Source organism: Mustela lutreola, chromosome 6 (genome assembly GCF_030435805.1).
Source record: "Mustela lutreola isolate mMusLut2 chromosome 6, mMusLut2.pri, whole genome shotgun sequence".
Classification (NCBI taxonomy): Eukaryota; Metazoa; Chordata; class Mammalia; order Carnivora; family Mustelidae; genus Mustela; species Mustela lutreola.
This window is the reverse complement of record NC_081295.1, coordinates 26,641,446-26,660,018: the sequence shown is the minus strand read 5'-3', so window position 1 is coordinate 26,660,018 and position 18,573 is coordinate 26,641,446. Positions and strand designations below refer to the sequence as shown.

Sequence of the window (18,573 nt, the reverse complement as noted above, 5' to 3'; positions counted from 1 at the left end):
TCTTCCATATTGAAATTCTGTAATACAGGAGACTAATTAAATAGCCTCTGTTTCTTGTACCACCTGCACTTAGTTTTAAGGAAGTGAAAACTGTTTTTATTCTTACTTAAAAATTAAAAACAAAACTAAACTAAACTAAAACTAAAGTCCCATTACAGAATTAGCATTTCTATTCACGGTGCCTTATGATGGAGAAATCTCAAAGTACTTTTGTTTATTGAGGTGCCTGGCTGGGTCAGTCTGTAGAGTGTGTGATCAAGTCTTGGGATCATGAGTTGGGGCCCTGTGTTGCGTATAGAGCTTACATTAAACAAAACAAAACAAAACAAAACACACAAGAGATTTTATTTTTTTGTTCCAGTCAAGATTATATGATGGGTCAGAGATAGGGTTATTTTACATGGTCTTTTCTTACTTTGCTGAGCTCATAATTTCTTTAATCTCTTTGGGAATCAAGGCAATTATGTAAAATTTTGTTCTTCTGAAGTGTGCTCTTCAGCTGTAATACACATCTTCTACTTCATTCTGTTTCTGTTCCAGCATTTTTTGACAGGTCCCATGTGAATGTTTATTACCTGTCAAAAATAGTATGATAGAATGATCTTAATACCTTTCATTATTCATTTGGAGACCCTTTGAATCCTTACCTTAGACACAATGTGGGAGTTTCTTTTTGATGTCATTATTTTATAATTAGTTCCCAAGGCCTAAGGGGGCAAGGGATGGGTATAAAAACCAGTGGCTATAGGTGGCCCACAGTATTAGGGCTTTATGTTAACAGTTCAACCATTGTCCACTGATGCCAAATTATGAAAAATACTTTATCTTTCTTATTCAGTGGGATATCCACAGATGTTGGTTTATTCTGTAATTTAAGGGCATGTTACAGAATTTGGTAAGAAATCAGGTTAATGTGACATCTCATGTTTATTAATTCTCTTTCTTTTCTTCCCTTCCTTCCATTTCTTTCTTTCCTGCCTTTTACAGGTCAACTTGTCCTTTTCTCCATCCAATTGGATATTCATCTGCTGCAAATTCAGTTCCCAGTATAGAATCCCCTCTTACCCTTCAGAGCCCCCTCATCCTGATTAAGGAGCTAGATTAGACAAACTTTAAATGTTAGTGGCCACAGATGTATTACAATTTACCCTCTGCAATGGAGAAACGGCTCTAGGAGACTTGGTTTTTGCCTTTCTTACAGCCTTTCAGTCTTGCATTTTCAAAACAGTAGGTACTCTATTACCCTAACTTACCTCTGATAACATTGTATGTCCTCAAGCAGGGAAATGCTTTGTTGATGCCATGGGAAAACTCTCAACTCTGAGAATTCTACTTGTTACATTATGGACCCTATCATGTTCTAATTTTTTTCAATAAACTTGTTTCATTTCCATAATTTTAAGATTAAAGATTTTAGGGACACTTGGGTGGCTCAGCCAGTTAAGCATCTGCCTTCGGCTTGGGTCATGATGCCGGGTCCTGGATTGAGCCCTGCACCGGGCTCCCTGCTTGGCGGGGAGTCTGCTTCGCCCTCCCCTCTGCCTGCCACTCCCTCTTCTTGTGCTCTCTCTGACATATAAATAAATAAGATCTTTTTTTAAAAAAGATACAAGTTTTAAAAAATTAGTCAGCTTCAATTTTGCAGCAAATAAAATTTAGTACCCTGGAAATTTAAATATGAAATGGGTCAACCTGCTCATTTGCTTGCTCTGTCAAATAAATAAAAAAAATAAAAAATAAAATTAGTGCCCTTCCTCAGCCCATGTACTTGCTCTAATGTATTTATCTTCATTTGGAAAAAATTTCTTTACTGCTACTTCTTTAATCATAATTTTATCTACTTTTTCTACAGACTATTTTCTTATTATTTAGAAGATGAGCATCACTACAGTGAAATGGGTGGTTAGATAAAAACAGTGTTTTATAAATCAATATAGATAACATTTTATAGTCCCGATCCTGCTTATTGGTTGTGTGAAACACAGCCTCAGCTGTCTTGTGTGCCTTATTATCATCCAAACAGCCCTTGGGATTGTCAGACCATCCCCTACATCTCTGCTCAGTGTGGGTCTAGGAGGCAATGAGAATTTGCTAGAGCTTTTACCTACTATCAGGACCAGGTCAAGTCCATTTCCTTTGACTAGCCCATGTGGCTCATGCTCTTCTTTTGTAAACACTGCAGGATTCTGTTCCTTGGCAGTGCTTTCTGGACTACTGTTTTCACTATCATCCTGATGTCGGCACATGTCTTTGCATCTCCAGCCACAATATTCTGCTGGTCTTTGTTGTATTGACCCCACAGTGGAAGACAGAGAGATGATAAAGTGTTGTTGCTGTTGTTGTTTTATGATACTCTTTTGGTCTCCAAATATAACTCTTACTACGAAATGATTCTCCATTGTACTGAAATGCTCCCTCCATGAGGGCAGGTACCAAACCATCCATATTTCTAAGATACCTCCTGGCACATAGTAAGTACTCAATCATATTTGTTCAATGAATGGTCTAAGTCCTTCAAGGACTGGCTAGAGAGTACATAAATGACAACATTGACTTTAAACATATCCTCTCTGGTGGGCTTTTTCAGACAAGACAGCATAGACTTCTCTCCCTGTTCCTGCCAAGTACAGCTATAAACCCTGGAAACAATGAAAGAGGCAATCATTGGAGGCCTTTGAAAGGTGAAAAGAGAAAGGCTAGGGACCAAAGACTAGAGGAACAACACAGCGATCAGGTATCCTAATTATCCTCCTCACCCAGAAACAGAAAGCAACCCAGACCCCATGTCTCCTGAACCCTAACATAATGGCAGGAGATGGACCAGGTAGGCTCATTCATCCCCTGGATCAAATAGGAGTCCTGCAAATAACACCAGGCAGGCCAGTGGCACTGTCCAGGGGGACAGAGTAGAAGTTCCTCTGCCAACAGGTGGCTCTGGGGAACTACTCTTCAACCCTGTGAGCTGAAGAATTGCTTTTCTCACCTAGAGGTACAGGTGGCTTGGCTGGGGAAGTGCCTTTTATCCCACAGATAAAAAGCATCAGAAGAGATCAGTCAGAACCCTGATGGTACCAGGGGAGGTAAGCAGACCAAAATAACACAGCAAAGTCTCCAAAAATTAAATCATCAATGGAACCACAGTCTATAAGTAGAATATGATCTGCATGGTAAACCTAAACAGAGTGACTGCCTGCTAAAATAGAAGATGCATATAAGACCTAGAATCACCCAAGTGTCTAGTATATAATAGAAAATCACCTGTCATACCTAGAGCCAGGAATATCACAACTTGAATGAGAAAAGACAATGAAATGATACCAACATCAACATGAATCAGATTTTAGAATTATCTGACATGGATTACAGAGCAGACATCATAAAAATGTTTCGACAAGCAAATGTGAGTTCTTTTGAAACAAAGGAAAATGTAGACTGTTGGAGGCAGGCCCCTGGCCAGGGCGGCCTCCGCCATTAAAAGATGGCGCCTGGCTAGTTGCCAGGTTAGGATTGCCTCGTGAGACTAAGCCGAACGCCCAAAGAGGACGTAAACAGCATTGGTTGCTAGTGAAGTTGTTCGTTTAGGTGCACAGCCTGATTCGCTCCCTCCTGTACCCTGCTCACTGATTGGTCATGTAAGTGTATATAAGTGTGTAGACTTGCGGAAATAGAGAGAAGAGAGAGAAGATGCATCCGAACCAGGGCGTCTTGTCGTCCTTGCGGGGCGAGGGCGATAAATGGCACCGGCACCCAGGAACTAAATAAAGGAATCTTGCATGGTAATCTGCAGGAAAGTGGGGAGTAAAAGTATGCGATAAGAAGCAGGGCGGGACGCCTGGGTGGCTCAGTTGGTTAAGCCGCTGCCTTCGGCTCAGGTCATGATCTCAGGGTCCTGGGATCGAGTCCCGCATCAGGCTCCTTGCTCAGTGGGGAGCCTGCTTCTCTCTCTGCCTCTGCCTGCTTGTGTTCTCCCACTCTCTCTCTAACAAATAAATAAATAAAATCTTTAAAAAAAAAAAAAAAAGGAAGCAGGGCGGCCTTTGAGCCGGGATTTAGCGAGTCCGCAGTAAGAAGCGGGGCGGCCTTAGAGCGGAATTTAGCGGCGAGTCTTTAACGTCCACGTTTGTTGTCTGTGTGTTCATAATGGGATCTGAAGTATCTAAAGTGTGGTTGGAAGGGTCTTTAGAAGACCTGCTGAAAGCCAATGGAACTCCACTAAAAGCAAAAACTGCTCGGGCCTTTTTGAATACAGTGGAAAAGGTGGCTCCATGGTTCCTAGATGAAGGCTTGCTAAACATACCTCAATGGGACCACTTAGGGGAGGATTTGAAGAAACAATGCTTTAACTCTACGCCTCAAATTTAACATAACAAAAGCACAGGCACGGGACATAGTAGTCTCCTGCAGAAATTGTGTGATCTTACTACCTGCACCGTCCTTGGGGGTTAATCCTAAGGGTTTGTTACCTAATCATATATGGCATATGGATGTCACATATGTTTCAGAATTTGGAAAGTTAAGATATGTTCATGTCTCTGTAGATACCTGCTCTGGAATAATTTTTGCCTCAGTGCATATGGGGGGAAAAATCCAGAGATGTTATCGCCCATTGCCTAGAGGCTTTCGCAGCATGGGGAAAGCCACGCCAATTAAAGACAGATAATGGTCCAGGCTACACCTCACAACCCTTTAAAGCCTTCCTACAACAACTTGACATTCACTTGATACATGGAATACCCTATAACCCACAAGGACAGAGTGTTGTGGAGCGCGCACATCTTACAATAAAAAATGCGCTTTATAAACAAAAAGGGGGAATAGGGGGCCCCTTCAGGTCCCCTAAAGATAAGCTCAACACCATTCTCTTTATTTTGAATTTTTTAACGTTGGACAAAATGGGTAAATCAGCTGCAGACAGACATGCAAGTGATGCTGCCGTTTCCCCTAAGCCTTTAGTACTTTGGATGGACATCCTCACAGGAAAGTGGAATGGACCAGATCCAGTGTTAGTATGGAGTAGGGGGTCTGTATGTGTTTTTCCACAGGAAAAGGAGGCTCCAATTTGGATCCCAGAGCGGCTGGTGCATGCAGCCTTGCCTCCGAACACCAGTCATGATGCTGAAGATGCTGATGATAACTCTGGGGATGCTACACCTCCTGTGGCAGACTCAAGGCAGAGAGCTGTGAGCAGTGGTTAAAGCATGGCCATATCCTTTACCAGTGACTAACTCTTCTCTCATATTCCCTCCTCTCCCTTTGATGCATTGCAGGTCTGTAACTTGCTAGGAGCATGTACTGATATCTCATCAGTGTCCATGTCCATGGTGGCAAATTCCTCAACTGTTCTTATAAACAAAATGACTCTAGTACCTTTGAGACAACAGTTAATGTGTCTTGTCCCAACCAATAATATTACTTATCAGCCCACTCCCATATGCGTCTGGCCACCGTTCCCTTTCCTCGTAACAAATGCTAGCGAGCTGTATGATACATTGAATTGCACTAAGAATTGCTATCTTTCCCAGTGCTGGAATGTCACGGCCTTCAAGCTGGCTGTGATTGTGCGTATCCCTACCCATGTTCCTATCCCAGTTTCCATTCCAGAGGACAAGTTACCGGTGGTGCTATCCAGAAAGAAGAGAGATTTTGGTATCACAGCTGCCGTTGTGACAGCATTGGCTATATCTACAGCAGCTGCCACGGCAGCAGCCGTCTCGCTTGCTCCAACTATACCCACTGCGGAAGCTGTGAACACCCTTGCAGAAGGAACGGCGGCTGCCCTTCAAACATAAACTCAGATCAATGCACATCTGCAAGCAGAAATCCTGATAGTCAACCAGAGAGTGGATTTGGTTCAAGAACAAGTGGACATATGGGGGGCCCTATTGGGACTGGGATGTATAGCACCCTTCCTGGCAATTTGTGTAACTCCCATAGCCTATACTAATGTGAGTGACTTACAGAATGTCTCCCGACAGCTCTCCCAATACTTGCGGGGGAATTAGTCTGCAGAATTCCAAAACTATACTCAGCACCTCCTACTAGGCATAACAAGGATAAATAACACCAGAGTTGAGCTTGCAACCCTCCCAGAGATAATCAAAACATTGCAAGATGTGTTAACCTTTACGAAACAATGGGCTAGCGTAATTGGTCTGATGATAATCCTCGTAGTGGGCTTGATTCTGCTAGTAAGGAAACTGCAAATTTGGAGGCGACAGCAACCTAGGCAACAGCAAGCCATGGTGCAGGCCTTGTTAGCCATCGAGGCTGGAACATCCCCCCAAGTGTGGCTAAGTATGCTGGATCGGTAGTCAATGATGGGTAAGATTGGTGGGGGAAATATACCAACCTAAGACAGGACGCAGATCATTGATATCCGCCGTCTGATGACGGGTAAGGATATTCCCCGCCACTGACCACCTAAGACAGGCACGATCCCTGCCATAAAAGAAAAAAGGGGGAGATGTCGGAGGCAGGCCCCTGGCCAAGGCGGCCTCCGCCATTAAAAGATGGCGCCTGGCTAGTTGCCAGGTTAGGATTGCCTCGTGAGACTAAGCGGAACGCACAAAGAGGAAGTAAACAGCATTGGTTGCTAGCGAAGTTGTTCGTTTAGGTGCACAGCCTGATTTGCTCCCTCCTGTACCCTGCTCGCTGATTGGTCATGTAAGCATATATAAGTGTGTAGACTTGCGGAAATAGAGAGAAGAGAGAGAAGATGCATTTGAACCAGGGCATCTTGTTGTCCTTGCTGGGCGAGGGCGATAGTAGACAATCTCAGTAAAGAAACAGATGTTAAAAAAAAAGGAAAATAGAAAGCTGAAAGAAATATAATAACCAACACCAATAAATCATTAGATAGGCTCAATTGTACAATGCAGATGACAGGACAGAATCAGTGAACTTGAGAACAGATAAATAGAATTCACCAAATCTGAATAACAGGAAAAAAATATAGACTTTATGAAAAGAATACCCTTTCCCTGATGATCAAAAAGAACCTCTTTTGCTATACGGTGAATTGTTTCCCATCCTGATGTATTAAACCCCACTCCTGTCCAGCTGGGTGGATTTCATCTCCCTTCTTTGTCCTAATTTCATTATCACAGGGATGTAGCTATCAATCCCAAAGCTTCCTCCAAGGGCTCCTGGGACTCTAAGCAAAAGGGAAATTTTGTAACCTGCTTCAAGGTTCACATTGGGTAGCTTAACAACTAATGTCACTTTCTGAATCCTTCCATCTCCCATCTAACGTATTTCTAATCATTCCTGATGAGATAGCACTGGGCTGCCCCATCAGGACTCAGAAGCACAGTCTCCTAGCTAGAATCTATGACAATCCTTTGAACTTAAGAAATTAGCTCTATAAATTTGAAAAGTAAATGCTTATATCTAAATATGTAAACTTTTATTGAGATATTATAAATTAGTTAGCTACTCATTATACAAAGTGAAAAAATATACAAAAAGCGGTATAAAAGAAACTTTTTTTTTTTTTACAAGTCCTATCCCTTTCAGAGTAAATCTTAACCTTTCTCAACGACTCCTTAATCTGTGGTTTTCTTTGTTATCCTTAAGAAAAACATAAATCATCTTTTCCCCTAAGATTTTTAATTAATTTACTTAAGAGAGGGAGAGAGCAAAAGCAGGGGGAGCAGCAGCAGGAGAAGCAGGCTCCCCACTGAGCAGGAAGCCCAGTGTGGGGCTCTATCTCAGGACCCTGGGATCATGACCTGAGCTGAAGGCGGACTCTTAACCAACTGAGCCCTTCAGTCACCCCAGAAAAATATAAATCTTCTACTTAACAGTATTTTGAAACTGTTCACAGTTACGCCTGCTGATTCAATTTGTGTGTTCTACTTTGGGAAACATTTTGACATCTAAAGCCTTACTTTAGCTGTTTCAAATGCTCTGTAACTAGGTTTTCAGAGCTTAGGGGAAGTCTGTTGTTAACTAATTAGCTCTGGCTAATTGCTTGCATATTCTAATTGCCCTGGCTATCTATCCCTGAATCCACCATAATCTCCGAGACCTGAATTCTTGGCACTTCTCTCACTTGTCAGATTTGGCTTCATTCCGTTCTGAAGCTTGCCGGCTAAACCCACTCCTTCCTGGTTCTCTTTAGACTGGAGAATAACAGAGGAAAACACAGACTCAACTGACAAATCACGGAATGCGGCTCCTGCCACGTCTTTCTCCCCAAATTCATAACTTCATACGGTTATTAAAAAATAAATTTCAACATGTGCTTACAGTATTCCAGGCAAGGTAATGGTCTGTTGAGAAAAGGGAGCCAACAGCAGCCACACCGAAGCATTGCCCCAGTCAAGCCGCTCTTCCCATCTGATCCCAGGACCCTGAGATCATGACTGGAACGAACCGAAGGCAGAGGCTTAACCCACTGAGCCACCCAGGTGCCCCAGGAATTTAAATTTCTATTAAGCTCTTCAGGAGATTTTGATGTGAGTGATTTATAAAACACCCTTTGAGAAACATGAAGTAAATAAATAACCTTAGAATCCTCCTCTGAAGAGGCACTTGGGTGGCTCAGTCAGTTAAGTTTTTAATTCTTGATTGCAGTTCAGGCCGTGATCTCTGGGTCACATTATTCAGCCTTGTATCAGGCTCCAAGTTCAGTGTGGAGTTTGGTTGTTCTTTCCCTCTGCTCCTCTTTTCTCTCTCTTTCTCCAAATAAATAAATAAATAAATAAAATCTAAAAAAAAAAAAAAAAAAAAAGAATCGTCTTCTGGAAATGAAAATGATTATGAGCATAATCATTTATATGCTTTTTTATCATTTATATTTTTATCATTTATATCATTTTTATGAGATATAAGATATAAATACTTAAGAGTCTGGTATTTAGTAAAGACTCAACACATGTTAATTCTTCACCCCAAATCCCTTATTTTATTTTTGTATTTTTATTTTTTTAAAGATTTTATTTATTTATTTGACAGAGAGAGATCACAAGCAGGCAGAGAGAGAGTGAGGAGGAAGCAGGCTCCCCATCATGAGATCATGACCCCAACCGAAGGCAGAGGCTCAACCCACTGAGCCACCCAGGTGCCCGAATCCCTTCTTATTTTAGAAATTGCTTCCCACTATACAAAAAGGACAGGTGTTGAATTACAATATAATTTCTCTCTACTCAATCACATCACAATAAATGTATTCAGGTGTTCCATTAGGTTTATTTCTGAATAACTTTACTGACTGTTTAAGACTGGTCTACCATCTACTCCAGTTTTACATCCGTTATACTATGTTCTAATACATGAAATCAAGATAGCTGTTATAATTTTTTAATTCTGTCCCGTAATTTGAGCCAACTTGTTTGTCACTATCTTAAATACCAAATACCACTTGTACTTTAACACTATCTTTCCATGATTGATCTGTAAGGTTAAAAGCACAGCAGTTTTAGTTATTAAAGTAGGACTAATGGAAGAAATGACTCCAGGCAGATCACTGATTGGGAATTCCTTATCATCAACTCTATCCCCAACATGGGACTTAAACTCATGACGCTGAGTTGGAGAGTTGCATGCTCTACCAACTAAGCCAGTCAGCTGACCCAACTCTATAGTGATTTTTCTATGTTATTTTATTTTATTATTTATTTATTTTTAATAATAAATGTAGCAGCTTAAAACTTCAAACACTAATTATTTCTCATGTATCTTTGGGTTGGCTAGGTGATTCTCACTGGGAGAGAGCGCAAATTATTTATTTAATAAAATAAATAATAAATAAATTTTATTCATTAAAATATTATTTATTTTTATTTTATTATTATTATATTATTATTAGACAGAGAGAGAGACAGGAGTGTGAAGAGGGAGGAAATGGCGGGGGGTGAGGGAGAGAGAGACTCCCAAGCAGGCTCCATGCTCAGACGCCTTAACCACAAGAGCCACCCAGGTGCCCCCAGTCAGTAATAATTTTGGATAAAAAAAATGGGCATGGGTCGCCTGGGTGGCTCAGTGGGTTAAAGCCTCTGCCTTCGGCTCAGGTCATGATCCCAGGGTCCTGGGATTAAGCCCCACATTGGGCTCTCTGCTCGGCGGGGAGCCTGCTTCCTCCTCTCTCTGCCTGCCTCTCTGCCTACTTGTGATCTCTGTCTGTCAAATAAATAAAATCTTGAAAAAAAATATGGGCATGGTCTGAAGGTTAGCAAAGTGTCCTCCATCTCTTCTCCCCAAATACCAACTACTCCCTACTCTTCCAAGTGACTCAGAACAAATTTGCCTACCTTGGTAATTCTTCCCCAAGTCCTGGTTAGAAAGCAATTATAGGAAAAAATGTGTGAGAAGCCACATAAAAAAATACTAGCCTCTGATTAGATGTGCACAAAGAGTTTACTTACCAGGTTAGTTCTCACCAAAGAGCAGGTGGGTTTGGATGAAAATGGAAGGGTAAGAAAGAGGCCATGCAAAAATGATCTGACGCATTTCTCCAAAAGTTGCAGGTGAGTAGGTTCCCATGACCTGGAGACATCATAGGACTGAAGCTGGAAAAGGACCAAAGGATCAGAATTTCATATCAATATTTCTGTGTAACAAACCACCCCGAAATGTAGCAGCTTAAAACTTCAAACACTAATTATTTCTCATGTATCTTTGGGTTGGCTAGGTGATTCTCACTGGGAGAGAGCGCAAACTGAAGGCAGTTGTCAGAGGTAAATGCTTCTCTCACACTTATTCTAGCAAGCCAAGGATCCAGCCCCTAGAATTGAAGTGGACTGAATTTTACTTAGGTCACTGTTTTGTATTTCTTTTTTTGCTTTTACATATTCAGATACATTCCAAATATGTCATCCTTAATTTGATCTTTGTTCTGAGATCTCTCAATTCCTCTAAAGATTTTTGTTTCATTCAACTTCTGCTCCAAGACCAATTTTTTAATTAACCAAACCTTTACAAACTTTTATGTTCTATCACATGAAGTAAAAATGCAGTTGCCATTTTAAATATTCCAAGACCCTGGATTTCTAACCCTCTTGTGGTTAGCACTAATAAATCCTTCTCTGCCTCAAGGCTTGGGAGAATTGGATGAAAGCAGTGCAAGCTATTTATTCAATCTATTCTACAGCTATTTATTGGGTACTTACCTGAAGTATAAATGCAAGAAAAATACCTCCTCATGGGATTAAATTAAATTATGTTGTACTATATGAAAATGACACTACTGATGTACCATCATTAAGTCTTGGATTTTAGTTTTCCAGAAATAAGGAAATAGGGATAAAGTCTGATATTAGTCTGTAATTTTTCTGTTTTCATTTCATTTCACCTCTCTAAATGTTGTGTCCCTTTCACACTCCCACAGCAGTGTGTGAGAATAGTGGTTTATCCACAGCCTTGCCAAAAGACTGTCAAACCTCAGGATTTTTGTCCGTTTGATAGGCAAGCACAAATTTGTCATAATTTTAGGAAAGCAAAACTTTCTGCCCAGTTTTCATTTTTCTTTTCTGTATGTGAGGGCGAGTCCATTAGATAACTTATAATTTGGGTGGTAGTGCTTCCTTTATAAACTTTTAATTTTAAAAACAAGATAAATTATATTTGTGATAAGTATACAGAATCCTAAAGCAAATATTTATGCCTGGAGTTATTTCTTTTCTATTACAATGGTGGGGGAGAAATGGATGTGAGGGGCAACTGGTTGATTCAGTTGAAAAAGCATGCAACTCTTGATCTCAGGGTTGTGAGTTAAGCCCCATGCTGTGTGTAGAGAATGCCAAAAAAAAAAAAAAAAAAAAAAAAAAAAGATAAACTGGGGCGCCTGGGTGGCTCAGTGGGTTAAGCCTCTGCCTTCGGCTCGGGTCATGATCTCAGGGTCCTGGGATCGAGCCCCACATCGGGCACTCTGCTCAGCAGGGAGCCTGCTTACCCCTCTCTCTCTGCCTGCCTCTCTGCCTACTTGTGATCTCTCTGTCAAATAAATAAATAAAATCTTTAAAAAAAAAGATTAAAAAAACCAAAAGGGTTTATACCTATTTTTAAAAAAATTGATGTGGATCTAAGCAATTCTCTGCAGAAAGATATTCATTTCTAAATTTTCTTCGAAGATTTTATTTATTTCTTTATGTAGAGAGAAAGAGCACACTGGTGAGCAGGGGGAGGGACAGAGAGGGAGAGAGAGAACCTCAAACAGACGCCATGCTGAGCTTGGAGTTTGACATGATACTTGATCCCATGACCTGAGATCACCACTTAAGCTAAAACCAAGAGTCAGACACTCAGCCAACTGAGCCACTCAGGTGCCCAAAAAGATACTCATTTTTCAGTGAAGAAGCAAAATCATCTACTTATAATAATGATACCTTAGGGATTTTAATTGCTCCCCCTCCAAAAGATGTTGCAGTTTTAACCTCCAATACCTGCAAATGTGACCTTACTTGGAAAAAGTCTTCACAGATGATCAAGTTAAGATGAGGTCATTAGGATGGGCTCTAGCAAACAAATACAATAGTATTCTTTCCTATTCTTAAAACTCTATTTTAAAAATTATTTGAGGGGTTGGGAAGTGTCTGCGGCGGCTCAAGTCATGATCCCAGGGTCCTGGACTGAGCTCCACATTGGGCTCCCTGCTCAGTGGGGAGCCTGCTTCTCCCTCACCTTCTGCCTTTCTCCTAGCTAGTTCTCTCTCTCTCTCAAATAAATAAATAAAAATCTTAAAAAATAAATATTGTTTTAGAACAGGTGAGTAAATATGCAAAATACCTCATTTTCAGTATTATAATGCTCAATACTTACCATTCATAAGCAAAAGGACATGATATATAGGATTTACTTTCATATACTCCAGTCATTTATTTTTTTAAGACTTTATTTTTAAGCAATCTCCTCACTCAATGTGGGGCTCGAATTCAAAACCTGGAGAATAACGGTTGCATGCTCCACCAACTGAGTCAGCCAGGTTGGAGGGGAGGGATGAGACATAAGACACCGCAACTGCATTTGTATTTTCTAAATAGCTTGTTAATTATTTGCTTGATAATGTAATCAGGGACCATTCTTCGGCACCAATTAAAAAACAACAATTTTCTGGGGCCCTTGGCCAATTCAGTCACTAGAGCATATGACTCTTGATCTCAGGGTTGTGAGTTTGAGCCCCACATTGCGTATAGAGATTACTTAAAAATAAAATCTTTAGGGGCACCTGGGTGGCTCAGTCATTAAGTATCTGTCTTTGGCTCAGGTCATGATCCTGGGGTCCTGGGATCGAGCCCCACATTGGGCTTCCTGCTTGGTAGGAAGCCTGCTTCTCCCTCTCCCACTCCCCCTGATTGTGTTCCCTCCCTCACTGCGTCTCTCTCTGTCAAATAAATAAATGAAATCTTAAAAAAAAATAAAATAAAATCTTTAGAAATAAGTATTTTAAAAAACACATTTTTCCCTGAAACTAATACAATGCTGTATATTAATTATACTTCAATAAAAAAATAAAAATAAGAAACAATATTTCTTTCATACCCATCATGTACCAGGCAATGTTGCAAACACTGGAAATACTAAGAATAGTAAGATAGAGCCTGTTCTCTCAGAGAGTAATTATCGGACACAACTGTAAGAGTAAAGTAACTTATCACCATGGCCCCAGTTAGCAAAATACATTTTTAGGGGTACCTGGGTTGCTCAGTCAGTTAAGTGTCTGCTTTCGGCTCAGGTCATGGTACCGAAGTCCTGGGATGGAGTCCTGCACTGGGCTCCTTGCTCCACAGAGAGCCTTCTTCTCCCTCTCCCTGCTGCTCCCCCTGCTTGTGCTCTCTTTCTCTCTGCCAAATAAATAAAATCTTTAAAAAAATGGTTTTTGAGAGAAATTGCCAAGAGCCATATACAAATAATAAATTCATTTGCCTTTAACTTTCTCTTGTAGCTTTTCATCCACTCCTAACCACACTTAGATATTCTTCAGCTAGTGCTTAGTCTATCAAAGTTCATTATCTCCCCTTCCTAGCACCTGATATGAAATTATGCATTAAATATTATAACTCCTATTTTTCATTTTTGTGACAGCAGCATGATGCCATGACAGTAATTAATTTGAAATAAAAAAGGAAAAATATCTCTTGATTTGTCTGGAATAATGACTTTCTAGATTATGTTTTAATTTTTATATTCTGTTTGCAGTTCTTCTCAGGACTTCACATACATATTACATAAATATACCCAAAGTCTAATAAGGCACCTAAAAGACATATTTATTAAATGAAAATAAAGCCCACTCTGTAAGTGCATCATTTGCAAGCCCTACTCATAAATAAAAAATTACTATAATGCTTTTAAGCCTAAGTATATATTTCAGATGGCAATATACAATTAAGTGTTGTTTTTCATTTCTAGTGATCAATGTCTGCAGCCTTTTCCACTAAATTATATTTGGAATCATAGTGTAAAACATATGGCATTATAACAAATGCAATTGACTGATACAATGGTTATAAGTAACAATTGCATCTAAGAGAATCCTCTGTACTACTCTGTACTAGTCAGTGAGTAATGTAAGAAATACTTTATGTATTTGCCAGTGAAAAAGCATCTTTAAAGCCAGGCACAGTCTACACAGGCTCAATAGAAAGTTGGGCAGCCATCTAGGGAATTTGCCAAAAGTAGCCAGTCCAGAATATTCTTAGGGGGGTCACAATGGACTTTTGCTTCTGATCAGTTTGTCTGCACTTATTTCATCCCCAGGTCAGAAACATTTTTCCTAGTCTCTGGTTAATCCCTGAGAGATGAACTGGTTTCCTCATCCCAGCTCAGGAACTGGAAGGGAGAATGTGGTCATCATCCCATAGTAATGCTTTGGAGATTTGCTTTTTAGTTACAGGTTACCAGCTAACTGGCCTTTATTAGTCATGTTAAAAGGTTTTCACTTTTAATTTGTTTTATACCATATGTGCTTATTTTTTTAAAAAACATCTGGCTTTTAGTTTGCAGAAATGTTTAACCCCTTTAATCAGTTCCACTTAATACAGATCTTCCTGTATTTACACTGGGATTATGACCTGATAAACAATTCCAAGTTGAAAATATCGTAATTTGAAAATGAAGTTAATACAGCCAACCTACAAAAGTCATTGCTTAGCCCAGACTACCTTAAACGTGCTCAGAATACTTACATTGGCCTACAGTTGGGCAAAATTATGTAACGCAAAGTCTATTTTATAACAAAGTATTGAATATCTCATGTACTTTATTCAAATTGAAAGTGAAAAAGTGAAGTACTCAAAGTGAAAAACGCAGCGGCTGTACAGTTACAGAATGGTTATAAGTGAATCACTTGGCTGACAGGGAGGTGGCAGGTGGGGTGGGCTGCAAATTGGTGCTGTTGCCCCACCATCAGGAGAGAGAGTCTGAAGCATAATCCTAGCCCTGGAAAAGATAAAAACTCAGAATTTCGAAGAACGGTTTCTACTGAATGCCTATTGCTTTCGCACCATCTTTAAGTCGAAAAATGGTTAAGTCATGTAAGTCAGGAACTGTCTGTAGTCTGTATTGGATCAGTCCAGATCACACATCACAGATCACAACCACTGTCAGACAGTGGTTCACCAGGACTATTTGCTCTGAGAGTAGAAAGAGAAACTTTGATGACAAAGAACTGCGAAGTCATGAAATAGAAAACAGGAGGAGAGAAGGCAATGATACTTGGAAAAATATACCAAAATTCAACGGTTAGGTATCCACAGATCTTTTGGTACTTTGTGAGATAATTAATGTTTGTATTCAATTTGAGGCTGAGTAATTACTGTTAACCGAAGTGCAATATGGAACACAGCTGATAGTAGGTTCCCCAAGCTTCTGACACTTAGTGGATTCTGAGATATGTAACATTATTACTTGGAAGTGCCGAGTTGGCCGTTCACTATTGCACGGTACCTCCAGAGCGTTTGTTAAGCGGAAGACGGCCGGGGCTGAGGATGAGATTTGATACCTTCTTACGGTTTCGCTCCCGCCTCCCTCCAGGCGCACCCCAGGGACCTCCGCCTAAGGCTCTCCCAGGATCAGGCGCAGCGCGCTGTGGGATCAGAGTGACAGGCCCGGACACTCGAAGCCTTCACTGGAGCAGCCGGCGGCGACGACCCGGCGCGTCCACACCCCGCGCGGGAACGCGCCCTTCCAACAGCAGAGGCGGCGCGCCTCCCCCGGAGCCGGCGGGGAAAGCTCTGCCACCGCCGAGCACACCAACCCAGCCCAAGAATGAATGGAAAGTTCAATCTCGCGCGCTCGGCGCGGGCAGCCAATGACGCGGCCGGGAGCGGCGGCGGGCAGGTGTGCGCGTGCCGCCGCCTGACGCAGGCTCGAGCCGAGCAGCCCGCCGCCGCCGCCGCGTCCGCGGCCCCCCTCCGCCCCCCGGCCCGGCCCCCTCCTCCCCGCGCCCAGCCACCCGCCGGGCTGCGGCGGCGGAGCGGCGGCGACAGCAGATTCCGCGCCCGGCAGCCGCGCGCCGCCCTCGCTCCCCGGCCCCTCCGCACCGCGTCTTCCCCTCCCGCTCACAATGTGCTGACCCTCCCGGCCCCGCCGCGCGCATCCCGGGTCTCCGGCCGCCGCGCTCCCTCAGGAAGTGACAGACTCCAGGCCCCTTCCTCCGCCCCGTCCCCCCGGACTGAACGCCACACACGTACTCACACCCTCTCTCCCGCTCCCACCCGGGCTAGCGACACGACCATGAGGCCCCGGAGGTAAGCAGCGCGCCCCGAAGCCGGGCGAGTGCGAGTGGGGCCGGGTGTGCGCGCGGGTGCGGACGCCGCTCGCGGCCCCGGGTCTGGCACGTGAGCAACGTCGAGGGGAGCTCGGTGCCGGGGAGCAGGAAGAAAGGAGGAGGCGCGAGCGCCAGGGAGGGGAAAGGACAGGGCAAGGTGGGGAAGTGACAGGTCTCGCAGCAAGTTGTCGTGCGGGAACCGGAGCCGCGTCCTTCCTTCTCCGGCCCTGATTTATTGCCCCCGTGTTACCACTGAGATGCGGGCGGTCGATGTACTTCCGGGTTCACACCTTTCTCTCCCCGCTCTGTGCGGCTGGGTCGGCGCTCGCTGTCGGCGCTGCGTCTCCAGCGCGGCCGCCCAGTCTCTGCGCCGCGGTCGCCGCCCGCCGCTCGGAGCCAGCTGGAAGCGGGAGGGCCGGGGCAGGGAGGGGGCGCGGGCGACTCGGGGTCGCGATGGTGCGGCGCCGGCTGGGGTCCCGGCGGCCGGTTCCCGCGGCTGGTACCGGCGCCTCGGACACGCGGGGCCGCACCAGCAGAGGGCGTCCGCACCTGCCCTTCGCGCACTTCGCCAGCGGTGCTGCTTTGTAACAGGCAGGCGTCGGGGATCCTTTTTGCTTCGGTAGTGGTGGTATAAATTAATGAATTAAAACTAAGGATTTGAGGAAAACGGAGAAAAACCCACTTGGATTTAGGTTGCGTTTGAAAAGGAAAAAAAAAAACCCGATGCATTCGCAGGAGCATTAACCGACCACTGACTGGAACATCGGAAGCGGTGCATTAGGAAGATTTGTACTGCAAAACTTTTTTTTTTTTTTTTTTAATTGCACGTTGGTAAATATTGAGTGTTTTCGAGTCACATCTTACAGTATGTATTTAGTGTCCTCATTGCGGAAATTTCTTAAATGTAAGTAATAGTCCGCCATTTTGAATTGTTTCATGTAACACAGACTGAAATCTTAGGTTCCTGTGTTTCTTTGAGTTCCTTCTGTTCTTTCTGTGGATTTGTTTTCATCCCATACGTTTTTAAGGTTACCAGGTATGATTACTGTTCATAGAACTAAATTCTCCACTGAAGATTTTTTATCTACAGCTGTTAATGCAATTATATTACTGTTTTATTGTTTTTATTTCTTAGTCGCAAATATTGTGGAAGTTAAAATTATACACGGCAACTCATGTTAGAATGAATTTAAAACATTTTACAATATCGGTGGATTTTTGTGATTTTTACTCTGATCAAAAAAAATCCTCATATTTCCTTTTTGTCCAGATGATTATCATAGTTAGCTAGGTGACATGTAAAAATGCTTTCTGAAACGCATTGGTTGGTATAGCAAAATTTTAAGTCCAATAGTAAGTTATGAAACATCACAATTTAACTTAATAAAAGATTTCAGGGGAACTTTAAAATATAAAATTACATTCTTGGAAATTTATGCCAGTTTATGTGATTTTCAAAATACAAATTTGTGATGAAATTTATGCCATTTTTTTCTGCTATGGATATGCACATATGTGAGAGGAGTTATACTGTAAGTTAACAACAGAACGCGTAATAATCAGTATTCCACTGAGATTAATAATTAGACATTTGTCCATTTGGGGGTGAATTCTTTCTTCCCAAATTATTTATCTCTGACTGTATAAAATAGGACAATACATCATGCCTAAATTTACTGAACATTTTCAGGAATCAAACTCATACAGGCCTCTTTCTAGTACTTGGTAGGGAGGGGAAGATACTACAAATGAATAAAATGCTTTATTTGACTTTTCTGTTTTGCAAATGGGATCATCTGATCATTGCTTGATAATAAAATGTTAAGAATTTAAGTGTCTGGATCAATTTGTAATGCATATTGGTT

The 18,573-nt window shown here is 42.1% G+C and overlaps 1 protein-coding gene and 1 long non-coding RNA gene across 2 annotated transcripts in view; one reads left to right on the top strand and one right to left on the bottom strand.

Moving 5' to 3' along the window:
- Window positions 1–328: 328 nt before the first annotated feature.
- LOC131833565 (uncharacterized) lies at window positions 329–16,911 on the bottom strand. The gene is made up of 3 exons (XR_009354530.1): window positions 16,636–16,911; window positions 13,633–13,781; window positions 329–575 (listed from the first exon to the last, which is right to left on the bottom strand). It is a non-coding gene; the product is annotated as an uncharacterized LOC131833565 (long non-coding RNA).
- LIN28B (lin-28 homolog B) overlaps window positions 16,417–18,573 on the top strand; it is a 137,741-nt gene continuing 135,584 nt past the window's right edge. The window contains exon 1 of the mRNA XM_059176987.1: window positions 16,417–16,688. The gene's annotated coding sequence lies outside the window, so the exon portion shown is untranslated. The remainder of the gene's footprint in view (window positions 16,689–18,573) is intronic.